This window comes from Thamnophis elegans, chromosome 3 (assembly GCF_009769535.1).
Source record: "Thamnophis elegans isolate rThaEle1 chromosome 3, rThaEle1.pri, whole genome shotgun sequence".
NCBI classification, from domain to species: Eukaryota; Metazoa; Chordata; class Lepidosauria; order Squamata; family Colubridae; genus Thamnophis; species Thamnophis elegans.
Window position 1 is genome coordinate 18988918 of NC_045543.1, and position 21993 is coordinate 19010910.

Genomic DNA, 21993 nt, shown 5'->3' on the forward strand with positions numbered 1-21993 from the left:
GACCTCATCAAATGCTGCAATTATTTAAATTACTTTTCTGTTATTTAGAAAAAAATAACTTTTTAAAAATAACTTTATGAAATTTTTCATAACCAAAAGAACTAACGGGATTTCAAATGTTAGGCAGGTCATTTTCAGTCGGGTTTTACATACTACATCTTTACACAAAACACGCTATGGCTCAGGATATCGGAATGTTTTCTGCAATAACTCCAAGACATTTAACAGAATGAACCTTGGTAAATGAGTCATTGAAGTGCATTATGATTCAAATCAAGTATAAAGGATTCATAGTTGAGAAAGTAACTTCATTTACATACTGTATCAGTGCCCGCAAGATCAGTTTTCAAGTCGGAGAAAATATTATTTTCCACTGCATGGCTACAGATCTTCAGAGAATCCTAGTGCTCATTTTAACCTAAAAGTGATAATAGATAACTCTTGTGGAGGTCTATGACACCCCATCCTATTTAATAACTAAATATAAGTGACAAACATTATTCAGGAAAAAAGGCCTCGGACACTGTTGAAATAGTTGGGCAGTAGCTTGATACTATCTAAGGAAAATATACCTTCATGGTATTGGATCTGGGTACTTGAGAGATCGCCTGCTGCCAATTACCTCCCACAGACCCATTAGATCTCACAGGGTTGGCCTCCTCCGGGTGCCATCTACCAGCCAATGCCACCTGGCTATTACCCGGGGGAGGGCCTTCTCTGTGGCAGCTCTGGCCCTCTGGAATGAACTCCCCGCAGGGATTCGGACCCTCACCTCTCTCCAGGCCTTCCGAAAAGCCGTCAAAACCTGGCTTTGCCGGCAGGCCTGGGGGTGATGAGTTCCCTCCCCTCTCGACATGTATGGTTGTGCGACTGTTGTTTACTTTTATTATTTGTATTTTGTTTTTTTATGTTCCCCTTTTCCCCCCTTGAATTGTTCGCCGCCCTGAGTCCTCCCGGAGAAGGGCGGCATACAAATAATAAAATTCTATTCTATTCTATTCTAAAATAGGTTTTTCTGGCGAGTGAACTGTATAGCTGCCAGGAGACCTCTGTTTCTTTGGAATCAGCTTATTCATTGACAAGCCTCAGTCAGCTGACTTTAGGACAGAAGAATGAGTTGTGTTTCTATATTTGATAATAAATATACTTGGCTAATAAACACCTAGTGTCCCAAATGATACCCCATCCAGATACCCAGTTACATAATTTGATTTCCACAATTCTTTATTATCTTAAAAGGGTCAGTCTTGTTTCAATTACCTTTGCTGGAATATAAACAACCATCCAAGTTCATTGAACCATTTGGGCAAAGCATGTTTTGAACACACACATCTGTAAAAATATAACAGCTGTTTCAAAGATTGCAACCAACCAGTGAGATTGTATTGTGACTGCCACCTAGCCTTTAAGCTAGCATGCAGACTATTTATTTTACACAACATAGAGGCTGCTTTCAATAAAGATCTACATTTCTAAAAGGAAACAATATATAACAAACCAAAAAAGTCACCCATTGTATTCCAAGGCCTGGGAAAATAACCAGGTTTTCAGTGATTTTATTAACATCATCGGGGTGGGAAACCTACAGATCTCTGTGAGGGTGTTATTCCAGATGGCAGGCCCTGCACTACAGAAGATGCCATTCCTACCTAAGTTGTGATAAACACCACTGTTTGAGAAGAGCAACTAAGATGATCAAAGGCCTGGAGACTAAACCATATGAAGAATAAGTGCAGGTTTGGTTTCTGGCTTGTCTAAAAAAAAAAAAAGAATTAGAGTTGACAAGATAGTATTTCAGTTATTTGAGGGGCTGCCACAAAAAAGAGAGGGTCAAAATATTCTCCAAAGGACCGGAGGGCAGCACAAGAAATAATAGTTGGAAACTGATCAAAAAGAGAAACAACTGGGAATTAAGGAGAAACTTCCTAAGGATAATTAACCAGTGGAACAAGTTTGCATTCAGAAATCATGGGTGCTTCATCACTGGAGGTTTTTAAAAAGAGACTGTGAAGTCCCTTGTCTGAGATTGTATAGGTTCTCCTGCTTGAGCAGGGGGCTGGATTGGAAGACTTCCAAGGTCACTTTCAGCTCTATTATATTCATTCATTTGTTTGATCAAAAGAACTTTGAATGCACCCAGTCTCTCTGGTTTTACAGGCCAGGTAGAAGTTATCAGGAGATACCGGTAGGTGTTCCTTCTAATAGCCAGGTCTTATGACACAAGGACTTTAACCTGTACTTTGAATTGTATCTGGAAGCCTACTGGTATCATCTGGACATACTTCTGCATGACCATTACTTCTGCTGCTGCCACATTCTAGGCTCATTCAGGGTGGTCTTCAAGATCAGCCCAATGTAGGACACATTGCAAGAGTTCAATTGTGACATCTTTAAGGCATGAGTGACCACCAAGAGATGCAATTGGCAGATCAGATGAATCTGTTCAAAGGTCCTCTTTGCCACAGTTGCCACTTGTTCTTCAAATAGGGGCTATGAATCCAAGGAGACTATTAGGTTTCACAGCATTCTCAAATGAGATAGTACTGTCTTATTAGATATTAGACATGGAAAGACCACAGGAAGGGAAGAACCAAATATCCACAACTTCTTGGTCTTATCAGGATTGTCCACGTCTGTCCCTATTCATCCAGACATACAGAACTTCCAGATACTGGGACAAGATTTTCAAGCCCAGGTCAATTACAATGATCCCAAACTGATTTCAGGTAATTATTGGTTTTTTTTTATTTACAATTTGATTACATTGTTGTATGCCATCCAGAATCACTTTCTGTGAGATGGGCAACCATGCACATTTGATTAATAAATAAACCAGCAGGTGATCTTTTACAGTGGTTTCATGTAGCTATTAAACAAAAAGGGCAAGGGTATTGAGCCCTACATCACCCCATAAGGAGCCACAGATCTCTTCCCCATCAACACTGACTGGAATCAACCACCAAGAAAAAACTACTAACACAACATTTCTGCCAACTCCCAGTGCTTGTAGTTGATCCAGAAAGCTATTGTGATTAATATTATCAAAAGCCCACTTGAGAGATCAAGGCAGTTCTTCTCCTGTTACACTGATCTAGCTTATTTTATTTATTTTTATTATATTTTTTGTTTCAAGACTGTTTCTATTTATTTGGCCTTACTCATGTTTCACTTTGATCTACTTCCTGCTTGTTCACCCTAAAATTACTGCCCCAGTTTTCAATACAAATAATGGTTGATGTTGTTTAGATTTTGTAATCAGGGTAGAAGCTCTGTTTACAGCAAAGGGCATTTAGAATTCAGATTTCACACATTTTCACAATATGTGCCTGAAACAGGAAGCACTTGAGCAGATTACTGTAAATGTTTAAAGTGTTGTAGTCTCACAGTGCCAGCTCAAACAGACAGGAAGATAATTATGGCTGATTGCTGGAGATCTGTTTATTTAGCCATGATTGTTACTCTGTGATTAACTGCTTCATTCAAAGTTAAACTTTGATTAGAAATATTCTTTAATATATAAGTGAAAGCAAAGTGGGAAGAACCAAGGACAACTGAAATATTTATTTTTGGCACAACAAGGTTAAATTTCACACTGGCAGGAATTTATAGCATTAAGAGCTTTGTGCCAAGCTGTCATTCAATCTAAATTCTTTTCTAGGATAGTTGGAAAAGGAAAACAGGACAGCAAAAGATGACAAACATGACTTGTAGTACAATGGCAAATGCCTTATTTGTATGGATTGATTTTCAACTTGCCTCAAATAGCCTTGAATAAGCAATTCATTCAACACAAAATAAACAATATGGGCCTTTATATTTTACTACAATGAAGTCCTACATAATGCCATTGTCTCAGAGGTCTACTTAATTTACTCTTGTTAGATATTTTGGAATACTACTACTCCTGTAGAAGGTGGCATAGTGGCTCAGCAGTTAAGAAGCTGGGCTTGTTGGCTGGAAAGCTGGTAGTTCAGGTTTGAGACCCAAGCATCACGCAACAGGGTGAGCATCCGTTACTTGCCCCAGTTCCTACCAACCTAGCAGTTCAAAAGCATATAAATGCAAGTAGATTAATAGGTACTACTTGTGGGAAAGTAACAGCATTCCATGATATCATGCAACAACTAACTGAGTAAAATCTGCAGGGACACCTTTACTTTTACTGCTTCTGTAGAGGTTCGCCACTAAAACAAGCTAATTTCAAAACAGGAAGAAGTACTGAAGGTACTTCAGCATATGTTTTATATTGCTGCAGTGAACAAAACGTATCATTTTAATAATCCCAGAACAACTTGCATAGCAATATTTTAAAAACTTTGCAGGAGAGGGAGACCAAATTATGCTATACAAGTTATTTACTTTGTTCAACTATTTTAATTAAGAGATATAATGATTCATTTGTAAGGTTTGGGCCTGCTAGCTATCATATGCAACTAAAATACCTGAAGCCACTTATATCAATTCTCTACAGCATTTCCCACTGACTCATCACTGATACATTATAGCACATGCTAGCCCAATAATAACAATTAGTTTCTGGTTACTTTCAGACCAGCACCACCCTGTGGCTTTATCTGAGGTTCAAGGTCCACTATCATCAAGTGACTTCAAACTTCAAAAAAGTCCTTTTACCCACAGGAAGATAGCCAATCATACACAGCGAGCCGGTACACATTAAAATAACTGCGAAAAGGGATACAGTCAATGTGTAGAACATAAATCATTCTTATTTAGCTAAGAGGCATCTGCTAGTGCTAAGTTCTCGACTTATGACCAACCACAAGTCCTCGACTTATGACTGACAGCCGGCAACAGCCTAGCCACACCTGATTGGTTAAGACGTGGCTGGCTGAGCGGGGGCTGCCAGAGGCTCTCCCATTGGCCGCCCTGCTTGACAGCTCCCGTATAAATAGCTATCAAGCAGGGCAAGGTCCTGATTCCTATCTGTACTTAGTTATCTGTTGGTGTTTTACAATAAATAGCTGTTCACTCACCTCAGCCGCCTCACGTCTCACTGAGCCTCTACACTGGCGACGAGGATAGGATGCTGAAGGTGCCTGCCTGAATAGCGCTAGAAAAGAGAACAAACAAGGGAGCAAAGTTTTTTTTTCTGTCTCTGAAGAGAATGGCGATTACCTTACGCTTGGTCATGGCTTTGCTTCCACCTTTGCTCTGTTTGGTACCGCCGGCGAGTCTTGGGCCGGGTTCCTGGAGCATTTTGAATGTTGTTTAATTGCCAACAACAACCACAACCTGCCTGTGGACCGCAAGTGCAGTTTCTTTTTGAGCTCCTGTGGTCCAGAAATGTTCAATACGGCCAGGGCTCTCGCTTCACCTCAGGCCGTATATGAACTCAGCTGGGACACCCTCATATCGAAGCTTAGAAATCATTACGCTCCCACACCATCGAGGATCGCCTGCTGCTACACGTTCTGTCAGTGTGTCCAGAAAGAGTCCGAGAATGTAAGCCAGTTCTTACAGTCTCTCCGGACGGCGGCGATCCAGTGCGACTCGCTTGTGGAGCAGTTTGTGTGCATGGTGCGAGACCTCCGTTTGAAGCGGAGACTGTTGGTAAGGGCAGAGATAACATTGCAGCAGGCGGTGGAGGAGGCGAGAGCCGCTGAACTATCAGAGCAGTCCACGGCTGAGATGCATCACATCCAGCTGCTGCCTCCACCGCTCCACAGAACCTGCCTTATTGATAAGCTCATGCCCCTCGACGAGCTCGAAGAGGACCAAGTGGACCATTCAAGAACAGTGCCCAGATGCCTACTGCCACAGCAACCTAGTCGCTGAGCCATCACCGCTTGCCTGGGTTGCGGGGGTAACCACGCTCGCTCCCCATGCCTCTTCAAGGCAGCCGTTTGCCGTAGGTGCAACAAGAAGGGTCACCTGGCTCAGGTCTGCTGGGCTACGTTGCCGCTTCCCCCACAACCGGATGCCCAGCCAGTTTTATGGCCAGCAGGCGCAGCCGCGCTTACAGCAGCCCCAATGCCAGCAGCAGAGGAAAAACGACTGTTTTGCTGTCGACCGGGCCCTTCCGAACACCCTTGCAGAGTCGGTCAGCAAGGCGACGGCTGACTCTAAGAAAATTGTTGTGTCCCTGCTGCTGGAGGGATCGCCCTGCACCATGGAGGTTGACTCTGGCTCCTCCCGCTCCCTCCTGTCTTGGGCCACCTTCTCACAGCTGTGTCCCAACGTCACCTGTGACCAGTTGTCACCACCAGACACTACCCTGAAGGACTACCAGGAGACTCAAATTCCCACCCTGGGCTGTCATGCTGTGAAGGTAGATTATGGGGGGGGGGGGGTGTTCCACGGCAGCCTTCCTGTTCTAGTCATGAAGAAGCCGCTACCTGCCCTATTGTAAGCCGCTACCTGCCCTATTGTAAGCCGCTACCTGCCCTATTGTAAGAGTCGAGGTGGCGCAGTGGTTAAATGCAGCACTGCAGGCTACTTCAGCTGACTGCAGTTCTGCAGTTCAGCTGTTCAAATCTCACCGGCTCAGGGTTGACTCAGCCTTCCATCCTTCTGAGGTGGGTAAAATGAGGACCCGGATTGTTGTTGGGGGCAATATGCTGACTCTGTAAACCGCTTAGAGAGGGATGAAAGCCCTATGAAGCGGTATATAAGTCTAACTGCTATTGGGGCTTGATTGGTTTCCCTTGCTGGGCCTGTCACTTGTGGGGGTGCATCAGACCGTGGCGGTCTCCCCTAGCATTGAAGTCGTCATTGCGGAGTTCGCTGACGTCTTCGATGGTAATCTGGGGGAATACAAGGGGACCCCTATCTCCATGAATTTAGACCCCCAGGTTGCCCCAATTAGGCTGAAGGCTCGCAGGGTGCCCTTTGCCTTGAGGCCGAAGGTTGATGTGGAACTGGACAAATTGTTGGCGCAGGGCGTCCTGGAGACAACTCCAAATGGGGGACCCCCATAGCGACGTCGCTCTACAGCTAACAATGAGACTTAAAGGCACAATATCCTTCTGCCACAGACATTTGTAATGGCCAAGGGGAAATAGGGAAAGTCCTGAGAAGATGGGAAGTTATAGGCTGGTTGAACCTATAGGCTCTTGCCATACTACAGTCATATTACATTATCCGCAGCATATCCAATTTGCTCACCTATCTTCCTCTGATTTTCAAACATCTTCCTTTCCTCTCTGATGTCCTTCTGAGGTAGAAAAAAAGGGGTTGGGAAGATTGGGAGGAGCAGGTTGGTGGGTATATCACGGATGAAGTTAAGTAAGGGAAGAAAGGCATTCAGGACACATACAGATGGGCGATAGAGCACCTAGGGACACCATATTTACCCTCCTTGTTTTATAAGACCTCTCTGGATTTGTTTTACCTGAAAACCGGAATATCTAAATCTATTTTGGAATAAATTAATATCAATTTGGATCACCTCTGATAAAGACATTTTAAAAAACTAATCTGATTTACCTCAAAATGCTACTTGGCAGATTATTCCAGCCATTTATTATTTGAACCACATTCTCCAACTGTTGGAGATTTTAGTGCAATTAACTAATTAATTCTAAACCATTAATCCCTTTTAACAGAAAGTTGAAGAAACTCATTATTTACTTGGCCTTTTCATAATGAACTAGGGCACCTTGTCCTGGTCAGCCAGTGGAGCTGTAGTTAAATAATGTGAAATTAGAAATCAGATTCCCATACTATTAAAATGAGTTTAACCCAGTAGGCCCCAAAAATGTACACCACAGAGAAGTCAGTTGAAAAAGTAATTAAAATGGCTTGGACATGTCCTATTAGAGCAAAATTTGGGGCCAAAATCAATGGGACTATAAACATGATTCTGTGTGTACTAGAGAGGCATGTGATTTTGATTTTATCACTAGTATTTGGAATCTATTAGAGGGATTTTTCAAGTATTGTGTTTCATAAAAGAATTTATCAGGAGAACTCCTCCCCTAACCCCATTTACTAATGGAGTGTTAATATGTTATCTTTATCAACATACAAACTCATCTTTTGAGAAAGAAGAAAGACTTCTCAAACAAAATAGTAAACATCAAGAATTGTCAATTTTGAAATTACATACTTAATGTAGTTTTTTTTCTTTTTTTCTACCTCTCAGTTTGACATAAATTACACAAAACATCAAACCAAAATTTTATTCCTCTACAGGGGAACCAGATGCCAAAAGGAAACCTACAAATGAAACAGACAAGCATACTGTTGTGTCTCCTATAATGAGCACAGGGAGATTTATCACTTCTTGAAATGAAGTCAATTTGGCTTTAATAATTTTAGGCAATAAATAAATGCCCAATCATCTCCTGCCTTCTTAAGATAATTTAAAGCAAAGCAATGGTAATTCTACTTGCATGAAAATGTTTGTGTGACATTGAATTGAAAAAAAATAAGATGATATATTGTTATATATGCTAAATATTAATATTCCTTGCTTGGTTTTAGATCTTTATATAAAGTCAATATTTATGTTAAAATAGTTCATAACCATTTTTTTATTCTTCAGAGCAGAACAATATTCAAAATTTCATTGGTTTATTCATCATTGCTGAATTTTATTTCCTTGTAGTGCATAATCTTGGTGATACTGTATAGTTTAGTTACCGTTGCTTCCACTGAGTATCTACAAAAACGCCTTAAAGATACAAGAAAGCCAAGTTACCTTGAGATGCTACTGGTTCAGAACTGGTAGTAAAAAATGCTACAATAAGAAATTGTGCAGAACAGCTAATTGTTGCACAGCTGATCGTCGGAACTACCGGTTTGCCCGAACCAATAGTATTTTTTTACTACCGGTTTGGGTGAACGGCACACATGTGCACGCAAAGCAAACCAGTAGCAAACTTCAGAGCATTTCACGCCTGCCTTGATCTTTTAACTACTTTGTATGTGATAGGATGTGGGAAGAGAGATGCATTAGTCTACAACACCTTTTGGGCACCAGGGACCGGTTCTGTGGAGAGATTTTTCCATGGACTAATGGGGCCATGGTGTGCTGCCTGCACCCTGTAGATGGGACTTTGCTTGTTTATTTGGCCCAGTTTCTGGCATGCCATGGACTAGTGCCGGTTCACAGACAGGGTTTTGGAGACTCTGGTCTGCAATAACCAAAAGACATAAGGAGTCTGATAGCACCTTTTCAGAATACCACATTTTGTTAAAAGACTTTTCAAAGAAAATTCATCAGTCTAAAAATGTGTTACCAAACTCCACCACCCTAATGTTATACATGTAAAGTAACTTTTTGACAAACAGCACAGGAAATCTTTCTCTTTCCCTCTCTCTCTGTAATGGTTTGGCTATATGTTTCCTCTAATTATACTTAATATTTCTTCTAATTATACTTAATAATAGACTGAAGACACTGGATCAAAGAGGCTATTCCTCTTTAATTTTACAGTATTTGTGTAAACTTCCTAGAGCAGGGGTGTCAAACTTGATGTCATTGAGGGCCACATTAGGGTTGTGTTTGACCTGGGGGTGTGTGAATGGGCCAGGGGGCGGGGCCAGCTCTACATCACTTCTGTTGGGGGCACCTGTGGTGGCCTGAGCACTCTGCCAGAGAAAACAAGCTCTGTTTTCACTGGCAGAGGGTTGGAGGAGGCTGTGGCAGCCAAAAACGGAGTTTGGGAGCCTATTTTTGATGGCAGAAGCACCGTGGGCCAGTCCTTTGCTGTTTCCAGGGCGGCCCCATGGCCAGATCTAAGTACCCCGCGGGCCAGATCCAGCCCCTTGAGTTTGACACCCCTGTCCTAGAGATACCAGATTTCCCTTTGTAGGATCATAGTACTAAAATAGTAGATTGCGGTTTGAATACATGACTTTTGGGGGGGGTCCTTTTTGGGGGGTCCTATGGGAAAAAATGGCAGGTTCATACTCTTCATGAAGTACTAAATGAACACCAAATCAAAACCTCATCTTTTAAAATGGGCATTCTACATATATTTGCTTCAAAGTGCCATCTGTCTTACTGTATCTTTGATTCCATATGGGATTTTAAAACCTTAGCAAAGTATTAAACAAATAGAAGCCAATATTGTGGGTTTCCTCACCTGAATTGTTTTATAAAAGACTCAGGGTTCCTCCATATTTACCAACACTTCTATGCACATTTTAGCTTCAGTCAGTGCATTCATCTATGTAAAATAAAATAGATGAAATTATAAAAAATAATGACAGTGATTCCAAACACAGAAGACATAAATTACAGAAAAGAGGGGAACAAAGGGATATGGTAAGAGAAACGTGTTTTTTATATTGGTGTTGGAAGAAATGTCCTTCTAGGTTCGGCTCCAAGTGGGGAAAAAGACACTGGAGACATGGAGGCTCCTTGGAAAGATAGTTTAATGGTGGACAGGACCATATAGCTTGAGTCCTGAACAGAAAAGATGATCACATGCTTCAATGTTGGGGAGAAGAAGAGAAGGAAGGGCTGAGATGCTGAAAGTCCCTGGTTTTATGCCTTCTCTGGCCTTTGATCTTGAATTCTGATTGGTTGTCAGACTCCCATGGGGCCATGCAGGGGGCAACTCTCTAGGCTGTGTTTTGAATCCAGGTTCCGTTGAGTTCTCAGATGCCATGTGGTAAGTGGGTGAAGGCTAGTCATGCCTTAATCCCAACCCCCTGGAGCTGAAGGGGAGAATCTTTATTATGTAAAGGGACTGGCTTGGGCAATGGCCCATTGACAAAGGGGGATGAGCAGGAAGCTGCAGGGATTTATTCTGTCTTTAAAACATGTTTCTTCCTTTTCACATCCAGGGAAATATTCTGCCTTTTCAATATTTCCTAGGATATTTCATTTTTCTGGGAGAGGGCTGGGTGATTACTTCCTACATTGGTATGTATTGAGAATATTTCAGTGTACTGCTGTAGTGTTACAAAGAGATTGTATCACATGGGACAAATCACTTGGCAGAATATAAACAGAAATATGTATTCAAGCAAAAAAGAATAAGCATGCCAGAAGAACCCAAAGTCCTTTTTGGTGCAGTTTACTAGACTACCCTGCTTATTTCTTCAAGCTGGCGTGCTTTATCAGCACGGTGATCATATTTTCTGGGGGGGGGGAATAAAAGCCATGCCTGAAAAAGACAAAATCTGAAAGAGGTTCATAAGGATTTTTTAAAAAAATTGTTTATGTTTGTAACTGCAGTACAAAGAGAAATTCAAGAACCAAAACCAATACACAAATACGTATTTTATTTATTTATTTATTTAGTTTGTTACTCATGTACAAGATAATAGAATAAGAATAAACATGAACATGAATAATAATAACATGAATAATAAACATGAATAAGAACACAGAAAATTCTAATAAAAATGTCTAAAATCAAACAGCGTGTAACATTTAAAGGACTGTCCTTTATAATAAAGGACACATGCTCACTGTAACTACCAGGGAATAAAGCTTTCCTGAAAAAAGAGTAAAGAAATAGGATAACGCCACTTTAATAATTCTAGCACCTTAGAATATATATCATTCTCGCTTCCTCCCTTCCTTTTTGCCCACAACCAAGATGGCCAGAATAGGGTCTTTTCCCACCCCCCATTTCCTCTTTATTTCCATCTTCAGAAATAAAGACCATTTCCCCCCGTTTCCTAAATAGCTTAAGGAGGCATTATTACACACGTTTTAGTTGTTCTACGTTTTAAAGCAGCATCTCGATCTTTTACACACCCCTCCTGCGACTGTTACATTTTTTTGGCTCGGCATGGGGACTTACATGAGGAATTGGGGGGAGGGGGATTCCATACAATGCTTATCAATACCAGAAGTAGCCCCCCAAAAAAACCCTCCTCGGTCCCCACAGACCCGAGTTTCTGTCTTGTTCTCACGTGCTTGTGGACTTGTGGCACTTCCGGTAAGCCAGACTTGCTTACAAGCGGAAGCGGCGCCTGGCTTTGAAATTGCTTGACGTGTCCCCCGTTTGTACGTGGTGCTGCGAATTCGCTTCGAGGCGGGGGCTGGAGGAGAAAGCGTGGTAGGGCTCCTCTAGCAGATGCTGGGAAAATGCCGTGAGCCGTTTTTTTTGGGGGGGGGGGGATATTTGCAAAAACCTCTCCGTATTAATCCACTTTTGCATCCTTAAACGGCCGCCGTCCTTTTTGTCCTGTAATTCTTACCCATCCCAAGTGCCCCTTTAAAAAAAAAAAGCAATTCAGATTAGGAATGATGGAAATTGCAGGGATCGGGAAAACCTGGCGAAGATTAGCCCTAATTGAGTCTTAACGGGCTGGCCTGAAATAACTGCAGTTTCTTGCTCAGCTGTAGGGGAAGAAAGGCTGCACTGATCTTAGATTGCTCCCTGAGAGACATTTAGATAATTCATATTGATTTTAGATTGCCGGGTGTGGGAAAGTGAAGTTGCTCTGCCTGGTTTTCTCAAAATGCTAGGGCAATGTTTTTGCCCCCCTTTTTTCACTCTAAAACCCTTCCCACTTAAAAAAAATATGGAGGATCCAAATACTGTGGGTTATGTTTATCAATACAGATAGTCCTTATAACAGTTTGCTTAGTGACCATTTGGAGTTACAATGGCACTGAAAGAAGTGATTTATGACCATTTTTCACACTTATGATCGTTGCAGCATCTCCATGGTCAAGTGATCAAAATTCAGACCTGATTTATATATGGATGGTTGCAGTAATCCCGGGTGACGTGATCCTCTTTTGCGACCTTCTGACAAGCAAAATCAGTGGGGAAACCAGATTCACTTAACAACCGTATTACTAATTTAACAACTGCAGTGATTCACTTAAGAAATGTGGCAAGAAAAGTCACAAAATGGGGCAAAACTCACTTAACAACATAAATTTTGGGCTCAATTGTCATAAGTTGAAAACTACCTGTTCTTGCTGCTACTGCTTCTCATAATTGTTTGATGGGATTTTAATATAGGTAGTTATTTAACAGGCTATCAGAATTGAGCCCAAAAATTTTGTTGCTATGGAAGACAGTTATTAAGTGAGTCATGTCTCATTTTACTACCTTTTTTGTCACACCTATTAAGTGAATCACTGCAGTTGTTAAATGAATCATGTGATCATTAAGGGGATCTGGCTTCCCTCCATTGACTTGGCTTGTCAGAAGCCAGCTGGGAAGGTTACAAATGGTGATTACATGACCATGGGACAGTGCAACTGTCATAAATACAGCCAGTTGCCAAGTGCCTGAATTTTGATCACATGATCATGAGGATGTGGCAATGGTTGTGTGTAAACCAGTCATACGTCACTTTTTCAATTATGTAACTGAACAGTCAATAAAATAGTTGTAAGTCAAGAACTACTTCTGTCATTAGTTTTCAGCGTAGGCTGAAATAATTCTGATTTTGGAGATATTAAAGATCCTAGGACCATATTAAGCCAAATGGTTTGGTTTTGACATAACAATTTGCAGGAGCTTTCTAAAGCATGAATTGAGGTGGATGGGTGAATCTTGCTGATTGCGGCTTATAGTATTTCATAGGCCATAATTTAATCATTCATGGTTAAATGTAATACATGAATATAGGTTTCTCTTCCTCCTGCAGCTTTGTAAAGTGTCTTAATTCTATAGTGTTCTAATTTATTTGTTAGGTGTTTATGCTCACTTTTGTTTGCGTTGTTTTTCTGGAGTCTGATTCCTTGAGTAATGTGTAAGCTGTCTCTAGTCACCGTGAGTTGGGCAGCTATATACGTTTTCTTGATAACGAAAACCTTAGTGGTGGCCCACAGTACACATTATTCTAATGGGAACAATTTGTTCTGTTTTGATTAGCCTTTCCTGAGGCTTTCTTGATGTGCCATATTTTAGTGAACATAATCAGGAAGTGTACTACAGTACATGGAAAATTTTAAGGGACTGGATATGCTTAGCCTGAGAAAGAAATCATGAAAGGCAATATGATAGCCAAACACATGATGGATTGATTGCAGATGAACTATGGAACAAATCTATTCCCTATTCCTGCTTTAGAATTATGACAGCCTTTCAGGTTTGAACTGCAACTAATATCATGCTTCATCATCAGCCACGAAGGCTAATGCTGAAGGGAATTCATGTTACTCAACTGTTCTAGAGCTTCAGGTCTAATTATCCAACTCAAATTACAAGATTAGGATTTCTATTAATTTAGAGAACCACTTTGGTGTAGTGGTTAAGGCAAAAAAATGAGAGGCCATGGGTTCTAGTCAAAGCCAGCTGAGTGATCTTGGGACACGCTTTCTATCTTGGTCCTAGGAAAGAGATTGTGGAAAATCACTTCTGGAAAACCCTGCCAAGGAATTGCAGGTATTCATTCAGGAATTGCAGGAGCCGAGGTAGCGCAGTGGTTAGAGTGCAGTCCTGCAGGCTACTTCTGCTGACTGCAATTTGGCAGATTGAATATCACCAGGCTCAAGGTTGACTCAGCCTTCCATCCTTCTGAGGTGGGTAAAATGAGGACCCAGATTATTGGGGAAAATATGCTGACTCTGTAAACTGCTTTGAGAGGTCTGTAAAGCACTGTGAAGTGGTACCTAAGTCTTAAGTGCGATTGTGATTCATGCAGGCTGTCACCCAGGAATCAACATTGACTCGAAAGCACAAAAAAGTTTTTTTTTTAACTTCTGAAATTTTACAGAGAGATGCTGTAATGATTATCACATTTGGGAAACTGTGATGATCCTTTACATCAGTGTTTTTCAACCACTAGTGTGCCGCGGCACAGTGTGAGGTGTGCCGTGGGAAAAACACTCGCCCCCCCTCCCCCCAAAAATCGTTTTTAAAATGCCTCTGTTGTCTTGGGAGCCTTCGGGGCGAATTCGCTTAATCTCCCGCCGCCGTCGTCCCTTTCACCCGAACCAGAGCTACGGCAAGCCCCGTGGCCGTTGCACACGTGCGCGATCCTATTTTCTCCAGGGGACGACGAGCCCGAGGGAGGGAGCCGCGCAAGGGTGGGGCTTGTCATTGCAGGCTCTGGGCTGACCCTGCCTGAGAGCAGCTGCAGCTGCAAGCCAAGAGAAATTGAGAGAGAGGGAATGTGCATGTTGCATGAAGGCGGCAGCGGCGGCGGAGGAAGCATCCCGGTGTCGCTGCTCGCCTTTCCCGCTCTGTGCGTGGGAGAATGTGTGTGTGTGTGTGAGCAGCCACCGACCTCTTCCTCGCCCGCGGAGTCGCAGGAGGAGGCCGAGCAGAAACGCCCCCGCGTCGCGCCACCCCTGCAGGAAACAAGCAGCAGGAGACAAGCTTGCTGCGGGCCGGCAGCTCTCGGCTGGATGAGCGGCAGGATGACCCGTGCCAGCCGACCTTTTCGTCGGCAGGACTCCGTGGCGCATCGGGGGAGGCGATTCCTGTCTCCTCGCCCTGCTGGCTCTCTCCTCCACGCTGGCCAACTACCGTGTGGCTCGGGCGTGGCGTGCGGCGCGCCTGGGATGCCGCACTGCCCCGCGAGCGCCTCTGGGGCTGGAGACCCCCCCACCCACCGTCGCCGCCCGCCTGCTCGCTCCCGCTGCCGCGCCGTACGTGAGCCCGTGCTGGGTCCGACCGGCCGCCCTCCTGGACAGCCGGAGCTGTGGGGGAGACATTTCGCGCGGCGCATTCCGTTCGGGGCCGGTGGCAGGTTTCGAGCGCCGCCTCGCCGCGAGCCTCGACAGAACAGGACGCCCCGAATTGGAGCAAAAGGGGCGGCGCGCGACCTGATGTCCCGCTTGACAGGCAGCGACCCTGGAGCCGCGCCAACTGAGGCAAACTGATGTGGGGACCGGGAGCCCACAGCCCGCCCGCCCTCCGCTGGGGCACAGGGGCCCTCTCGCTGGCTTCAAGCCGAAGATGCCCAGCCCGGCCAACGGCTCCAGGGAATAAACGAAGGACCACTACCAGGGCCAAAGCGCCCCTCTCGTCCTCAAACGTCCAAGGGAGCTGCAGTCCCGCGGGGCCAGGGTCCGCCAGGAGCCCTGCGCGGCTGAGAAAGGAGTCTCGTCCGCCGCCCGGCTCAGCCCAACCCGCCCCTTCCAACGGCCCGACCCGAAGAAAGGGAGGGAAGCGGGCTGGGGGGGGTAGAGGCTGACCACTGGCGGTGTGGGTAGCGGAAGAGAGATCCCCGTTTGGACAAAGGAGGTCCTCACCTTCGCTCTCCAAGACTGCCCCGGGCAGCCGCCTGCCCATCACCAATTCCCTGGAGGAGGGGAACCCAGAGGCAGCCCAGGCTGCCAGGGGCTTTCTCAGGATGGGACAAAGGTGCCGCTCCCCTTCCCTGATTGGAGTGATCAGCTTCGTGGATGTCACTTTGGCCCTTCCTGCAGCCCCTTCAACCGTCACTGGGCAGGGAAAGATCCTTCCAAGCTGACCGGGCAGGGGACCCTCCCCTCCCCCCCCACTGCTTGGGTCCTCCTTTCTGTCTTCTAGGGCCTAGAATTACTTTATATATAGTCGATATAGGCACAGAGTTAATTTTTTTAACATTTTCTAATGGTGGTGTGCCTCGTGATTTTTTTCATGAAAAAAGTGTGCCTTTGCACAAAAAAGGTTGAAAAACACTGCTTTACATAGCAATAGAAATAACACTTAGACATATACCACTCTATAGTGCTTTACAGCCTTCTCTGAGCAGTTTACAGAGTCAGCCTATTGCCCCCAACAATCTGGGTCCTCATTTTACCAACCATGGAAGGATGGAAGACTGACTTAACCTCGAGTCCCATCAGGACTGAACTCCTGACTGTGTGTACAGTTTGCATGCAATATTGCATTCTAACCACTATGTCACCAGAGCGACATTGTGAATGCAGTTACCAATATCTGACTATTCTGGAGAAATGATGGTCCTAGCCCAAAAACAGCCTTGGATTAACCAATAAGTAAAACAAGCACCTGCTTAGGATACCAAGACAAGGGAATACCAAAGAATGTTTTCCCCTAGCTATCATGCCCCTTATTTTTTGACTGCTGTTTTGACTTTAATCTTTTTTTTTTGTAATTATCCTTATCTGCCATGTTCAACTTTAATCTGTAATGTTAAAAACATTGGCATGGTAAGTGACTAAATTTTAAAAGTTTGGTTGGAAGGTGTCATCTGATATCATATTTGTTTCATGGCATGAGAGTTTTGCTTTTATCAAGAGACACCATTTTGGCCTGTACTTAGGACATCAATTGGCCTTAATCTAGCCTTGCCTAAAATAATATTTATTAGCTTATGCATGCGTTCGTTCAAACATTTAGGTACTTTTTAAGACCACGAGGAGCTTCCAAGAATTAGATTATGTTTATCTTAACATCTTTATCTTTAGCAATGGAAAGAATAATGGCAACAAAATTGTCAACGTTTAAAACACCAAATCAAACTCCATCTCAGTTATAAAAACCAGGCCAGAATCTCACAATGAACTTATTCATCGGCTGCACTAAGCAAAATTTGAATTTTCTTAGCTTGATGGAGTTCTCTTACCCCATTTTTTAAAATTTAGAAGGAAGTTCAGCAGAGTATGCATTTTTTATGACCAGACCAAATTAGATTCTGAGAAATGAATGCATCAGTGATATTGTCTGCCCTGTTTCCTGAATGTAATTTTCTGAAATAATAATTACAGTATTTTGACTGGCAATTGATAAGAACCCTTAAGCTTAACCCTATCTTCTTGAGCTACTTTTCTATCAAAATTGCTTTGGGGAAATACTGTTTTTTTTGTGTGGAGAAACTCATGTGGCTTCTTCTCATTTTTAGATTTAATTCTAATTTAAGTCCAGTATAGTGGATCTCATTGTGGAATGGTTTTAATGGAGATGGTCAGGTTGTGTAATAATATGTGGGAATGACCTTGAGAAGAGCCACAGACTAGGCAATTGTCACATAAGAAGCAGCAGAACCCACAGAAAGAGAGCGTGTGTGTGTGTCTGTGTGTGTGTGTGTGTGTGTGTGTGTGTGTATCAAATGTCTCAGAAAGTATCCTCTCTAGTTTCTTGGGCTGTAAAGCTGAGGAAGGAGAAATGTACTTTCAACTTTGTAAGACTTAGTTAATGTCACTTTACAATAGAGAGCGAACGAGAGCTAGTAGTTCTGGGTGAAAAAGATTAATATTTCCATGCCTGTTATCAATATTTGTACTCATCTAGGGTTCAATATATGTGTGAACAAGACTGTATAGTACAAGGTCTCTTGAATGCCTAGAAGAGACTTTGGCTGAATTCAACCTTCATAGCCTATTTTAAAAAGTGCCTATTTTAAAAAGCCTCCAATTACTTTCAAGTAATTAAATAATTATCTTTTTTCCTTCCATAGGAAGTAGTTATAAATTATATGGAAGTCAGATACATAGGATTTATAATCATTAAAGCTTGACTGAAAACTGTCATAAAAAAACCCAGAACTTTTTTTTCTAATATGAGTGATTCCTGCTTATAACATGTTCATAGCTATTAGCAGTGTCGAAGGTTTTAGAACTGATGTGGAAGCATTATTGTCTTCATTTTAATATACTTTTATTACTTGTTTCTTTTATCTCACCATGGAATGCAGGATATTGATTAAGGGGGAAAAATCTAGCTCTATCTTCTCATATCTTCCTATCTAGCCAAACTGATGAGCTGCTGTTATTGAACTGTGAGTTTTGGCTAGCTAGGCATATTATCTGTTATGGGGTTGGGCTTTTAAAATTGTGTTCTGCAGAACCCCAACATTTAATGAGAACTTAATGGGGTTCCATGGGAAGGTAAAAATAACAAGAATTCACTTATGCAGCCAGTGGTTCTGGTACTTTTTATTTGTCGTCGTTTTTTGTTTTTTACTATCAGGTTTCATAGCCTAAAATGTTTTATACAGTATTATACAGGATAGTTCATTAATGTGATGAATAGACTCTCAGTTTTTGTATTGCTGCTGTGAGCCTGCTTCTTTCGCGCTGTAGCTGAAACAGTGGATCATTCTTTTCTTTGTAGGGGCTGTGGCAATGCATCTCTGTTTCTTTTAGAAAATAAGGATCATTTTAAAAAAATAACCAATGCGCTTATCTTTACTTGATAAACAGTACATTTGTTTTCATGGTTGTATTTTTGATGGATTTGTTTCTGTCGTATTTTGATGGGAGATTTGCAAATGCTTCAGAAAGGAAAGTTGTATTCATTCTCTCTATTTTGTTCTAATGAAGGTGACCACGTTTCTTAGAAGGGGTGTTTGTATGACAGCTGTTAAAGCATGCAGCTAATATGTTTCTCCTTGGCTGTTGCCCAGAGGGATTGTTGAAATGTCAGAGTGATCTTTGCAATGTCAGACAAGGGGCCCTTTTAGATCATCAACTCTCACTTAGGCTTCTGCCAGCTCATCTGCTTGCTAACCCCAGATAAATATTTGGGCTAAGTTTTTTTTTTAAATTGTTGCTTGTTTTGCTTCTTCTATTCCTGTTCCATTTACTTTAATGGCTAGAAATAATTGAAAGTGCAAATGGACAGGATGTAAACTAGTCTGTTAGCTTATTGCATTTATTTACAAATGCTTTCAGCATTCAAACCTTGTAATGCATTTAAATTAAAAATGACAAACTAGGTAAGTACTGAAGCCGAAGGCTTAAAAATTGTTAAAATCTAGGATTCCTGATATTCCTTTGAATCTCATTCTTGTAATAAGCTCACATTCTTTTTGGCCTGAATGAGCACAATTTATCAGTTGTTTTTCTCAGCACTATTGTGTCTCATTGAAAAATGAGATCTGGATCCCTTTTTGAAAGTTCATTTGCCATAACATAAAGAGTATTTTTCTTCATCCAGAAAGAACAATTTGGTTTTTCCTCTTCCAGGCTCTTGCATATGGAAGTTCAAGGATTTTAACCTTGCCTTTGCTCTGTAGATCTGGTAACCAGATATGTAATATGAAAACAGATAATATAAAGCTAATTACTGAGTATCATGCAAAGAAGGATAAGTCAGCAGCCTTCCATAAAAAGAGTAGGAAACAAATCAATGTCATAAAAGTTGTAAAAAAATGTAATTGGTGACAGAATAGATTTTGAGTACAATATTGGAATTGCTTATCACATTAACACATAATTTCAAGTTAAAAGTGCATTGAAATGTAAAGTCTCCTATATAAAGTTATATATAAAGATTTTCAAATATGTTCAGCATTTTTTTCTCACCAACACTAGGAAAGATCACGGCATCACATTTTTGGACACTACTTAAAAACTACAATGCAATGGAATGCAGTAACCTGATTTCGGGCAGGTAAAAGTAGATACAGCCACGTGTCCCCCTGTATTCCAATACATTTTAGGGTAGAAGTGAAATGTTGATTCTTCTAAGCAAAGTTGATGAGGAAACCAGATTCACTTAACTGGGTTACTAACTAATCAACTGCAGCGATTTACTTAATAACTGTGGCAAAAATGGTCGTTCAGTGGGGCAAAATTTACTTAACAAATGTCTCAACAGAAATTTTGGGCTCAGTTATCATAAATTGAGGATTACTTGCAAATAATCTTTGTATAATCTCTATCACCATTTAAGGATATAGGGTTGAATTTTTTTAACATTGTTATATTCTTAGGATTGTAAACTGCCAAGAATTATACAGCTTTGGTCGTACAGGAGTAAAATGAAATGATAAATTAAGGCCTAGTCAACAGTCAACAATTACTCAACATGATAAATTAAGGCCTAATCAGCAGTACACCAATCAACAGTCATTGGTCCCATTTGAGATGGTGATGAGTGCATATAGGCAGGAAATTGAACGACTAACCCTGTGGTGTAACCGGAACAATTTAGAGCTGAACATGCTTAAAACTATAGAGATGAGAATAGATTTTAGGAAGAGCCCTCCTATTCGACCACTTCTTACTACCGGTATATTAGACAGCACGTATCAACAGTAGAGTCCTTCAGGTTTTGGAGTTCTATAATCTCCCAGGATTTGAAATGGGTACTTAACATTAGAACCATCATTAAAAAGACACAGAGTGTTCTTCCTCCATCAACTCAGAAAGTTCAGAATGCTTCAGGTGCTCTTCTTGATAGAGGAATTATCGAGTGTATCATTTGTACTTCTATAAGTGTTTGATTTGGTTCAGCAACCAAACAGGACAGATACAGAAACCCAACAGATAATTAAGAGTACAGAAAAAAACAGTTACAACCAGCCTGCCTTCTGTTGAGGACCTGTATATTTCACAGGTCAGAAAGAGGGCTGAGAAAATATCTACAGACCCTCTCACATCCTGGACATAAATTCAATTCCTCCTCTCGGGACATCATTACAGGGCACTGCATGCTAAAACAATTAGACACAGAGACAGTTTTTCCCCTCGTGCCATCACTCTGCTGAACAACTAATTCCCACCGTATTATCTTATGTCTAAATATATTTTCCAATGTGGTATGACTGTATTATTATCCTTCTCATCTTTCTACTAGCTTTTCCTATTGGTATTATTATTATTTATACTTCATTTATTATTATGTGTGAGATTCACAGCATTTGGGGCTGGTTGGTAGCTCAATGGTTCGAGTCCTAACCAAGGACCTAGGAACTGTTAAGGTAACGTCGGACCTAGGAACTGTTAAGGTAACGTCGGAGGATATAAGTTGTTCCAAGTAGGGTGGTTTTTTGTAGAGTCAGAATGTACAAGTCAGGTAAATTTAGAATTTTCAAATAGCGAGGTAGCCCTTTAGGTATTGCTCCAACGGCTCCAATTACAATTGGGGCAACACTTGATTTCTTTTTCCACAGTCATTGAACCTCAATTTACAAGTCCTGGTATTTTGTGATTTTTTCTTGCTGTTTATCTTCAATTTGTGCATCAGCAGGTATTGCAATGTCAACGAACCATACTTTTTTCTTTTCAATTATTGTTATGTCAGTGTGTTGTAGGCCAAGTGCCTGTCAGTCTGGATTCTGAAGTCCCACAAGATCTTGACTTTCTCATTCTCTAAAACCTTCTCAACCAGTTGGTCCCAGTGGTTTTTGCTGTACTCAAATCCAAACTTTTGGCACAATTTCCAGTGAATAATCTTAGCAACGCGGTCATGGCATTGTAGG

At 41.9% G+C, this 21993-nt stretch overlaps 1 protein-coding gene across 1 annotated transcript in view; it reads left to right on the forward strand.

Moving 5' to 3' along the window:
* Positions 1-11893: 11893 nt before the first annotated feature.
* SHLD1 (shieldin complex subunit 1) overlaps positions 11894-21993 on the forward strand; it is a 58452-nt gene continuing 48352 nt past the window's right edge. Inside the window, exon 1 of the mRNA XM_032213990.1 lies at positions 11894-11984. The gene's annotated coding sequence lies outside the window, so the exon portion shown is untranslated. The remainder of the gene's footprint in view (positions 11985-21993) is intronic.